We start from the raw sequence: 12,326 nt of genomic DNA on the forward strand, positions 1-12,326 counted from the left end.
CAATATGAATTTTAGAATTGTTATTTCAATTCGAATTTCACGTGTAAAAATTTACATGTGAACACGTATATATATGGATATATATACACATATAATTTCCGCACAACACCTAGCGAACGGCTCCTATGACCGAATATATATATTTATTTTATTTTTCATGTTGTTCTTTTTGTTCGTGTTGTAAGCGTGAGTCAAGAGGGGCTGCGCTCCTCTGTAAGAGAAGGAGCTTCGCCCCTTCCTCTGCATCCCTCCGAAAAAACCTAACCTAATCCAACCTGTTATTACAATATCATTAATGTCACGATGCATAATGTACGTTACTATATTGCAATAACATATTAAAGATTGGGTTGAGTAGGTTTTTTGGAGGAGGATGCAGGGGGAGGGGCGAAGTCTCCCTGTTTACACACTTACAACACAATCATACGTAAATGTATAGTACGTAAATGTTTTTTTTTTAATGTTTACATTAATTAATGAGACCGGCCCAGTAGTCTCGCGGTCTGAACACAATGGCTGCGAGCGGGAGGTTTTGAGTTCGAATCCACACCGTCAGATTTTTCCGGGCCGATCTCTTTCAAGTCGAGTTTATCAATTGAAAAAGCGAACTGAATCAGGCTTCGAATCAGCTTAAAATTGGATGTGAGAGATGTGAAAGAGGAATGTAAAGAAATATTATAATCCTGAGTGGAATCAATAAAAATTCCTTTATCATCCTCCTCCTCATTAATTATATACTGCTTTCACTGTTATACCATTAGTTCGAAAGTATATCGCAAGAACGGGCGTAGCTCGTCTCTGTATGCGCTTTGCCACCTAAGCATGTACTTAGTTTTTTGTGAATATCTCGAAAACTAAAGCCGAGCGGCGGTTATATGTTTAAAGAAAAGTTATTCAGAATGTTGACCTTGATAACATATTTCAAGGTCATCAAAATCGGTGAGGTCCCCCCTAATGTAAATAATTACCGAAAACTTTAAAAAAATCTTGCTATAACAAGCAACGACTAAAACTGAGACAAGATTTCACATAGGTTTACAACTTTCCATGTAAAGCGAGATTCAATCTAAACGTATATGTCTAACAATTAATAATAATAAGTTTTAGACTCTTTTAGTTACAAACTATGCGAAATTTTGAATGGTTATAGGAGCCTTACGCTGGGTGTTTGTTACGTAATAAATAAATAAATATATACATATATATATTTTTTAGGTAATTATACAGAATAGGGGAACCCCCTCCGATCGGCTACTCGTTTACATATATTGTAAATATGACCTTCCTGAGTACGTTTCTGAAAGTTTTAGCCGTCGCTCATTGTTTATAAAAAAGTTATGATCAAAAAGAGTTTCATAAATAATTTTTTTTCCCGACAACATGTACATTTTTTGTGTGTTGAAAAGCATGTAGGCAGGAGGGGGCTGCGCTCCCCCGCAGGTGAAGGGGCTTCGCCCCTCCCCCCTGCTCCCCCCTAAAAAAAAATCAGAAAACGACTTCTGAATAAGTGTCGTTAAAAATCACGTACATACTATCGACATGAAGCTGTAATCAGAAGTCGTTTTCTATTTTTTTTTTGAAGGGGAGCAGGGAGGAGAGGCGAAGCCCCTCCATCTGCGGGGGGACGCAGCCCCCCCTGCCTACATGCTTACAACAAAGAAATGAAAACAAATCGTATAGCGATTCAATCCATAAATATGTTTGTGTGTAACACATATATTTTTACATAAATACATCTCACATTTAATGTAGTAGATACATTGCACTCATTATGTCGAAAAAGACATCAATTCTATTATCAAAATTACACATTGAGCGAAAAGGCGATTACGAACGAAGAAATCAAAACAAAACAGAAACTTTCGGGGTATGCTACATATACACACATTGTTGGCAAAATAAACATTACTCATTTCCTTCTGAAATGTACACGGTGTCGAAAAACGATAGTTTATTCATGTAACTTTTTTTGTTCATAACTTTTTTATAAACAATTAGCGACGGCTAAAACCTTCATATTGTTACTCAGGAAGGTAATCTTAATAATATATGTGAACGAGAAGCCAATCGGAGGGAGCTCCCCTTTTCTATATATTTACCCTCATATAGGATGCTGTACTTGCATCACGTATATGAAATACTCCCCTAACTAAACTTTGTAACTAAAAGGACCTAAGGCCTAAAACCTTATTATTATGAATTGTTAAATTCACGCCGGTCGAAAATGGCTTCTTATCTTCAGAATTCTCGAGAATATACGTATGTATATTGCGAGACAAACATCAAATGCCTCGGTGGTCGAATTGGGAAGGCGACGGCACGGAAAATCAGAAATTCCAAGTTTGACTCCTGGCAAAGGTGTTTTTTCGCAATATTTTAAAATTAGTTAGGAGAGGTAAACAGGGATACTTCATATACGTGATGCAAGTACAGCATCTTAAATGAATTTAGAAATTGAAATTTTGTTTCAAATTTACGTGTAAAAATTTACACGTGAAGTATAATATAATATAATATATATACAATATATATATTTATTTAATTATATATTTTAAGCTCGTTGAATATTCAAATAAAAAGAGATAGGGAAATGGCAATAACAAGCTAACACCAGATGTTTGGGTACAATTCTTTTTAAAATCTCCGAATTAAAAAAGAATTGTACCCGAACATCTGGTGTTAGCTTGTTATTGCCATTTCTCTATTTCTTTATATTTATTTATTTATTACGTAACAAATATCTAGCATAAGGCTCCTATGACTATATATCTAGGTTCTTGACAGTGAAACCTCTCTATAAGGAGAGGGCCTTTACGCATACACTTTCCACGCAAAGTGAGATTCAACATAAACCTATGTGCCTAATTTTTTGATAGTAGAGTCTTCCTCTTGTAGAAGAAGCGGAACACTGTCTCTACGCATACACTTTTCATGCAAAGCGAGGTCCACATGAGTTTACACTTTTTAAAATTTTGAACTTTTGTGGGGTTTTAACAGTCGTGTTTATATAATTACATTTTTTAAATAACTTTTTAATAAACAACAAGCGACGGCTAAAACTACTTGGAGACTACTCAGAAAAATGTTCTTGACAACATATGTCAAGGTCAAGGTGATTGGAGCTAAGTTCGTTATTATCAACATTTACTCGTGTTTGGCATAACTTCTACGCCACTATCATCACGTATCTATGCATAATATGTGCGCTATGTGTAAAAAAGAAAGTTCTAAATCATTAATATCATAGATATTAAATGCATAGCAAATTTATACACTAATAACTTTAAAATTACGCAATCTTATGAGCAACAAGACAAGCAATAATTATGCGTTGTGTGTCCCGGACTTTTTTTTATACATCTTGATGCATCACGTATCCTTAGCAGGATTCTTTACACATTTTGCTACACAGAAAGATAAAGAAAATTAGGAAAATTAGGATAGAAAGAGATACGTCGTAAACAGATACAGAGTAGGAGAAGAATAAAATAAACAACTTCTGTCTTCAATTTCTTCACAATATTTGATTGCATCCTATTGTCGTTCCTTTTCTTGTCGAGAGTGCCTGGGAGAGGAACGCACCGACGCCGCGCGGCGGCGAATAACCGCGCGGATATCGCGAGATACCAAGCTGGAATTCTGGAATGGAAAAGGAGCGTTCGTGCAGGACAATGAGAAAAAAGCAATTCTCCTTAAAGATAAAAATCGGGAAAAGAGAGAGAAAAGAGAAAGAGAGAAAGAGAGAGAGAGAGAGAGAGAGAGAGAGAGAGAGAGAGAACAAGAAAGAAAAATGAGAAGGTAAAAAAGGATTCTTTCGATTCCTGAGAATGTCAGGTCGATTTCTCTCGTCGTCGCTCTCTCCCCGGTTTTTGCTCCCGCCCAGGATCGAATCCGCCGTCGTCGGTTGTTTGAAAACGAGCGCTCCTCTTTCGACGAATTTATCGAGTCAAATAAAACTCTAACCAAAAAAAAGACGCGTTTTACTTTGCTTGTTCACTTCGATTCCGCGGTTCGCCGAAAACTCGTCAAAGCTATGTCATACGACGAATGCGTCACTGTGTAGTGATGCATATATATTATTTGTGAGAGACCGTCTCATCGAGAAACTCGAAAAAGGAGCTGGAAGATCTCGCCTATTCTTCCTATCCGACTGCTCGTTTTTTCTTCAACTTAATTATCTAGACTTTACGGCCAGCTGCTGTGTCTGATGTTTCAACATTCGAGAGTGTAAAAAAAATATATATTGCCGTTCGAGAAAACATTTTAATAAAGAATCTTTAGGCTCTGAGGTTTCTAAACGCGAAATATATAAACGGTAATAAGAGCCGCGCGTACGCTGGATATATACATATACGTATATTTCCGCAACAACATCCAGCGTACAGCTTATTACTGTTTATATATTTTGCGTTTAAAAACATTTTAATTTATAAATATTCATTAGATTTTATACGATAAGTAATAGATCTATTTATTCATAAATCTAAAAGTTTCTTCATTTTTGTCTTAGTCTTTTTCTTTCTCTCTTTCTCTCTCGCAATGTAACATAAAACATATTAAATAAAAAAGAAACTATATAGATACTAATAATTATCACTTAAATAATATTTTAGTTATTATGATTTTATCAAATTTAATCACATATATACGAAGTTAATAGTAAATTACTTCAAAATCTCTTTTAATGAGAGAAATCAAACTCTTATCCGTCCAATTATGCATCGGAAAAGCAACATCAGTTAGGCAAAGGCAAGAAGGACGCTATCACAATGCACGGGAACAACAATTGCTGAAGATCGTGTAGGCGATGAGACTCCGTTCATTAATTTGATTCATTAGTCCACGTCGTGAAATCGACCGACATCTGCGCTGCCGGCATCCTTGGTGAATAAAAATAAAATGTAATTACGCGCGTCTGAAGCCTCGTTAAAAAATACGATAATAGTTGAAAGAAAAACGCGTGTCGTTAACGTGTCAGGAAATTGCACCCAAACGGACGGCGCAAATTTGCGCGCACGTTACATAGAACCGGATCGGTCGGAGCTTATAAGCTCACGATAATTTACTCTGAATAGACTCGTTCCTGCGAACATAACGATTCGCACTTCTATAAAGCGCAAGCAATTTATTACCGTGTGGTGCTTGGACCATCGGCCATGCCGGCAGCTTTTGATCCACATCTTAATTAACGAACTTTTTGTTTCATGAAACAGAATCACAATTACCAAAAATAATAATCATAATTTTTTCGAGAATCGAGTTTTAACATACAATGTAAAATTATAATATTCTTAGAAGTTCTGACTCTATTTTATTTTCGGCGATGTATAATAATTTCTTACAAACAATATAATAAAAAAAACCGAGATAACAGTTTGTAACATAGTTCAATATTTTTCTACAAATTTATTTTATTAAAGACGATAATACTACATACAAAGTTAAAATCTGTTTTTCTTACTGTGATTCATTAATGAGATCATACAATTTTAATTAATTTTCAGGGATTCAAGGATTAGGATCTCTGAAATAGTCTATATTTTCAGTCAATATGGACGTAAAACAAAAGCGAAAACAGTACTCTCCAGTTTCTTAAGTGGCATTATTAATATCTTGACGTCCGCGTCTTTGGCTGCTGATTCGATCTTTTTATCTTTGTGAGACGAACTCTTGTCGTTGGTGCTTTTTTCTCTGTCGTCTTATCTTTTTCGTACTCGATGTTAGTTGACAAGATGCATCGCAGACTGCAGACGCGGCGACGTATTAAGAGATGTCTTATCAACAGCGGTGCATATAAGCGCGATTACTTCGAAAATGAATTCTCTATGTAACAGCTATATTTTAATATGCGTGTAAACGTTGATTTTATTAGCATATACGTATAATATGTGTGTATATATTTACTGTATTGCATAAACGCAATGCAAATAATTATTTTTTTCATTGTATTAACTTACATATACATGATCTTTTAGGCATTATAAATCTAATACACGCAGAGCGTGTTCATATTTAATAATAAATTGATTGTGCTGTCAAATGTAAATGTTAACGCAAAAAAATTATTATTTGAGAAACTAACACAGTGTTTTAACAATAACTATCGATTACCATTCTCACAATAAATTTTTAATGTTGCCAGTTTGTGAGAATAAACTTTGAAATTATCATGTGTCCACATGACAATCCTTCTTCGTTCTTTGTGTTATGCGTGTGTGTATGTATGTGTAACCAGATCATTGATCGATCTTTCATTTACCCGCGGAATTGTCTGGCTCAAATCGTTGCACAAAATTAGGTAAAACTTTGCAAACGATTTCTAGCGAGAACCCGGCATTTAGCGAATCCTGAAAAGACGAAAACCAAAATCGTTTGATTGTTATTTTCTCTTTTCTTCCCTCTTTCCTCCCAATGTCGACTCGACGTGTGCTCGTCGACGAACAAGCGAGCAATTTAAAGGGCTTGCGTCGAAAACGCACTCCTTCAGCATTGAGTCCATTAAAGAGCATTAATCTCAAGAAGTTATCATCGAGGAAGAGGATTTGAAGGTGCCGACAGTCGTCGGTACAAAGCTACGAGAAAGAGACGTAAAGTTCGAAAGAAGACAGCCAGAGCAGTCGCGAGATAAGACAGAGACAGAGAGAGAGAGAGAGGGGGAGAGAGAGAGAGAGAGAGAGAGAGAGAGAGAGGGGGAGAGAGAGAGAGAGAGAGAGAGAGAGAGAGAAGAGGAAACTTCTGGATAAACGGAGGCAGATAGGTTGAAAATTAAAGCCACTAGCTCGTTTGCAATGACGAAAATCTTGGACTTCACCTCTCGAAGATCCGATCGAGATTTAGCTGAGCTACTCGCTTTTCTCCTCTCATTGTGCACCATGTCTTTCTTTCTGTTCCTTATGCTTTCTTTTTCTTTTTGTATTCTTTTCTATTTCATTCTCTCTTGTCTATGCTCACTCTTTGTTCCGTCTCTTTTCGTTCGACGTCTCTCGCTGCTCCGTTCTACTCCGCATCTCGGCGAATCGTGTTTAAATGCACAAACGAAGCGACAGATCAAAGGAACCGTCGGCAATGCACGCACAGCGCGAGAGCGTTGAACAAGTGAGAGACAGAAGATTTATGACAGAAAAGGAGAGGAAACAAGCAAAGGAGAATGGCAACGTTTATTATTATCATCGTACACGCGTAGTCACACAGTCGTCCCTCGTCGCTGTCTCGCCAACTCCTTTCAATAACCTCTGCGCAGTTGAGATTAACTTTCGTGTAAACAGGTCGTCACCACCAAGTGCACGTACGCGTGTTGCTGCGACTCATTCACGCGCAAGTGTCGCGCATCCGTACACGCTTGCGTACTCGATCTGTCTCCAATGATAAGCTGGGATCGAAAATCAACTCCACATAGTGTCTTCAATATTTTCTCAACATCTACGCGTGAACACGTACACGTATGCAAAGTTTTTTTATCGATTCAATAAAAATTGCAATTATTTTTTCATAAATCATCATATAATACGCAAGATTCGTATTTACTATCACTTTCTTATATACGAATAATCGTTATCTTTATTGTTCGTTAAATGTGAAAAATTTTACATTAAAAAACTCAATCCTGGTATATCTTCAATAGACTCTTCTGATCGACTGCGTATAACATAGATTGTAATTGTCTCCGCTGACGAGCGCGCAAAAATCGAGAAGCGACACTTGAGCATCGATTGGCCTCGCAGAATACATTGTAATTTAGCGGATATTTCAGTTACGAATCTCTTGAATATTCAATAAACAAAATTAAGAAATTTCTCTTGGAATTAGCACACCGGATCAAGATCATATCTTGGCCTAGTTGGAGATAGACAGAAATATAACGCGCAAGAGAGCAAATGCTATAAACGAATTTGATATATAAATGATGTTAGAACATCCGCCATATGAATGTCTAGTAAATTGCATTGTGGCTAGAGAAGATATAATTTTCTTTTTTTTTTAAGAGACAATCATTGACAAAATGGAAAACAACACATTAACAGATGTATCATCTAAATGGTAAAGTCGGTACGAAGCAAACCCCCCATTTAGATATTAGTAGTTCAGAGATGATCGCTCAATGTCCGATAATATTGATGGAGAACTGGAGAGAAATAATAAAAAAAGAAGTAAGAAAAGCTTTAAACCAAGCAAGAACTGGAAAAGTAGTCGGACTGAATGAAGTGAACGTGGAACTGCTTAAGCTGATCAATATTGATGGCAACAACATCCTCTTGAAGCTGTTCAATAACATTTACACCACTGAGAACATTTTTGCGAACTGGCTGAGATCCACCTTTATCAGTCTATCCAAGAATTTCGAATGCGAAACGATGCAGTGACTATAGGCTTATTAGCCATAAGGTATGCATTGAAAGTGTTCTTGAGAATCCAGCACACTCGATTATAGAGGAAAATAGAGGAGAATATTAGTGAGACTCAATTTGGATTTACGAACAGCCTGGGGACAAGAGAAGCTTTGTTTTCTATGCAGGTTCTTGTTCAAAAATGTCTAGACCAATAGAAAAGTGTTTTTGCTTGCTTTATTGATTATGAGAAAGCCTTTGACACCGTAAAACGTGACATCTTCATCAGTTAACTAAGACGTATTGGGCTCGACAGTAAAGACATCATTAAGAAACATCATTAAGAAACTGTACTGGAATCAAAAAGCTCGGATTAAGATAGGAGATCACAACATTGAGAAAATCAAAATGCTAAAAGAGGTGAGACAAGAATGCATCTTGTCACCGGCTGTCTTTAACTTGTATTCTGAAGCTGTATTCCAAAAAGCCTTAGAAGAAATTGACAAGAGAATTAAGGTTAACGGCAAGAGAATCAACAATATCCGCTACGCAGATGACACTGTTCTCGCTGACAACTTAGAGAATCGTCAATTGCTCATGGACAAAATCAACGAGAAGAGCAAAAACTTCGGGCTCAGGATGAATATCCACAAGACAAAAATCTTGGTGGTTAGCAAAAACAAAATTGACAATGTTGTAATCACCTTGGATGGATTGAGAGCGTGTCGCGACGAAGTAGCACCGTCGGGCCGGGAAGTCGCGCGAAATGCTGACGATGGTAAAGCGAAGAAAAGCTGCGTACTTCAGCCACATATTCCAAAACAACAAGTATAATCTTCTGCAATTTATCATCGAGGACAAATTAGAAGAAAAACACGGAATCAATCAGAAAAATTTCTTGTGGATGCGGAATCTGCTGGTTTTACGTCCGCGACATGGGCGCGCTGATACGATGCACGCAAAATAAAGAAAAATACCACATGATGATCGCAAACTTTCTGTAAGAAAGGGGCACCAAAAGAAGAAGTTCGAGTCAAGTAGTTTATCATCAGATGTAACAACAGCGAATCGCGTTAATTCTAATCTAATATTACAGACGTATATATTCAAATCTAATTAATTAAAGAGACATTAATATCCTTGTGATATGTTCAATTAAATACATTAATTTAAATGATAAAATAACCAGTTTTTTCGTCGAAACTCTTTCTTATTACTTAAATTCAAACATCATTCTCGCTTTTCATTTCAAAAAGGCTAACAAATTGTGCGATTGCGTACTCTTTGGAGAATTGTTATAGAATCAGAATTTATCAGAGTAATGAGTTAATGAAGTGCTAAGCAAAAGTCGTTTGAAGGCAATCAGGTGAGTAAAATATCGTTTATAATATCGTTCCGAAGTTTGGAAATATTGAAAATGTTTTTGTGCGAGCAACACAAAGAACGCAATTTGAGAAGAAATTTGCTTCAAACTTGTCGACGGCGATTCATGCCATCATATACAACTTAAGCGCAAGTTCTCCGACCGCGAGAACTACCGAACCGCTTCCGCGAAAGCATTTCAGGAAGCAAGACAGTTGTAATAATAGCTCGTCTCGTTATTAAAGTTTTAATATCAGCGCAAAAGTCGACGTCTTGATATAAAAACTTGAAAGATGGCTGGAAAGAAGAAACGATACTCGCTCTTGCCTATCTTCGATATTATCAAAACACTAAAAAAAGACCGACTCTTCGAGAAGAACTAACTTTTTACTCGAAAGATGAGTGATTGAAATGTTTTATCTTACCGGAAAAACGCATGTTAACCTGTAACGCGTCTTTTTTTAAATAAAAGTTTTGGTTGAAAACACAATTGTGTAACAATTATTATTATTGAACAAACACATAAACGTTTATTCTCTTTCTGCATCAGCAATATACTATGCCGAAAATCAATTTTATAAGAATCGTCCATAAAACAAAGTTCAAAATACTTCATGTGCAACAATATCCTTTCATCTGCAAATCTAAAAAAATCTACGACTAATGCAGTTTGGGTCTGTAAGACCCATGCGATTTTAAGATCGAATATCTCCGCAAAAAATCAATAGTTTTTCAATTTTGTTTCCTTGAATCGAAAGTTTGAACAATTCTGTGTCGATAAAAGAACAAATTTAAAAAATCTCCAATAGTTTCAAAGATGTAAGCGTTTAAAGAAAAGACAATTTTTTGCAAATATTTCGGGTGGCAGCTTTCATAGCTGCAAATTGCATACTCTGCGAGCCATAACCTAACCTAACCTATAATAAATTGCTGTAAATGTACATAAATTTTGACAAAATTATGAAAAAAACATCAATTAGTTGATATATTACAAATGCTCAAACTAAAAAAATTCATTTTTCGAAAAATTAATGTCTCTCGCAGACCTGAGTCTGTCAGACTCTTCACATTTCATAACTATATATTCGCAAAGCTGACGCTGTCAACATCCTCTAAGGTAAGAGGCCCAAATTTCGTCTCCCTAAAGTTTTTTGTCTCTTATTCAGACTGTAATTAATGACTTTAAAAAATTCGTATGCGTAGCTCAAATGTGTAGCTCACAAAATGCGTAGCTCACTAGTATAAATCCTATAATCCTTATTTCTAAAACTTTTATACAAAAAGAGAAAAAAATTAAAATGTGAAAGCATGCATTTTTGACGTTTCCAAAAAAGTGTTTCTAATTTCGTCTTTCCTCGATTTATCTAAAAAAAAAGTTGAAACTGTCAGTATGATCTATTAAAATGTTTCTTCTAGAAGCGCTATTATCTATAAAAATATAATTTTACGTGCAAAAAGTAAAAACCTTAGGTAATACGCAGTTCGTAGTTATAAGAATACGCAGAAATCACAGAAAACTGCTTTATTCTATAAAGAAAAAAATTACAAGTTTTATTATTTTTATTATTATTATAAAATATGTAAAATATATATTATATTTTAACATGTATTATATTTGTTATAAAATATATATGGTATAGCTAAGATACTGGGGACGAAATATGGAACAGAGTTTTTACATTTTACATTTTTATTAAATGTCATTTTACTTGTGACACGATGAAATTATCACTTTGTAACATTAAAATAGAAGTTATATACTATAACTGCACAAAATTGCAAGTAAAAAAAACGTATTTTGTATATAAAAAACAAGCTTCAAACCAAAGCCTGCACTACAGTATACTGCTTGCAAACCACTCACACGTTATAAACTTGCGACAAAAACAACGATTACGCTCATAACGTCATAAGGTTTTTTGCGTGCGTTCTACTAATTCCAATAATTTCTAGCACATGACAGTACCTAATAGCTGAGATCAGCCAAGGGACGGAATTTGGACCCCTTACCCTACCGTTGTTCTTCCCTTATCCAACCTTTTTGGTTTTCCTAGGCTGCGTATATAATATATATATATATATATATATATATATATATATATATATATACACACACACACACATATATATAATATTTAGTTAATGTATATAAGTAACAAAACTTCCTTTAGTTTTCACTATAACATTTTCATTAAGAAATTATATTTTTTATTATAACTTTGAAAAAATGAGAACAATATAAAACTAATGAGATATTTGACTTTGTTTTTGTGGAACTAATGCATCACATACACACACAATGTCTGGTTCGATAGAAGTGGTTGCAATTCTTAGTGAGTTTTCAAGATGCTCGTCAGAAATTTTTAATCTGATTTCACTCTTTGTGTGTACTTTATTCTTAAAAATAGTTGTTTACAAATGTACGTATTGCAAAAAGCGATGACAAATAAGGCGTGATTGTAAAGCAAAGAATACATGGCGTTGCGGAAGCAACAATTGAACGCTATATAAGAAACTGCGCAATGCTAATTCCGCCTGCCGAGTCCGCCATACACACCCAGATAGCCAAATATGAAAACTCAATATAAAGCAAATCATTGTATAGATTAAGTTGCTTGCCAATTGTTGTTGTGTTGTTTT

The 12,326-nt window shown here is 35.4% G+C and overlaps 1 protein-coding gene and 1 long non-coding RNA gene across 2 annotated transcripts in view; one reads left to right on the plus strand and one right to left on the minus strand.

The window, feature by feature from the left end:
• Positions 1 to 12,326, minus strand: part of LOC109859446 (tyrosine-protein kinase-like otk) — a gene marked incomplete at its 5' end in the record, with an annotated part of 88,334 nt that overhangs the window by 14,597 nt on the left and 61,411 nt on the right. The window lies entirely within an intron of this gene.
• On the plus strand, positions 7,218 to 10,173 carry LOC109859447. The gene is made up of 2 exons (XR_002250709.1): positions 7,218 to 7,439; positions 7,983 to 10,173. It is a non-coding gene; the product is annotated as an uncharacterized LOC109859447 (long non-coding RNA).

Source organism: Pseudomyrmex gracilis, unplaced genomic scaffold (genome assembly GCF_002006095.1).
Source record: "Pseudomyrmex gracilis isolate BER0280 unplaced genomic scaffold, ASM200609v1 scaffold_262, whole genome shotgun sequence".
NCBI lineage: Eukaryota > Metazoa > Arthropoda > Insecta > Hymenoptera > Formicidae > Pseudomyrmex > Pseudomyrmex gracilis.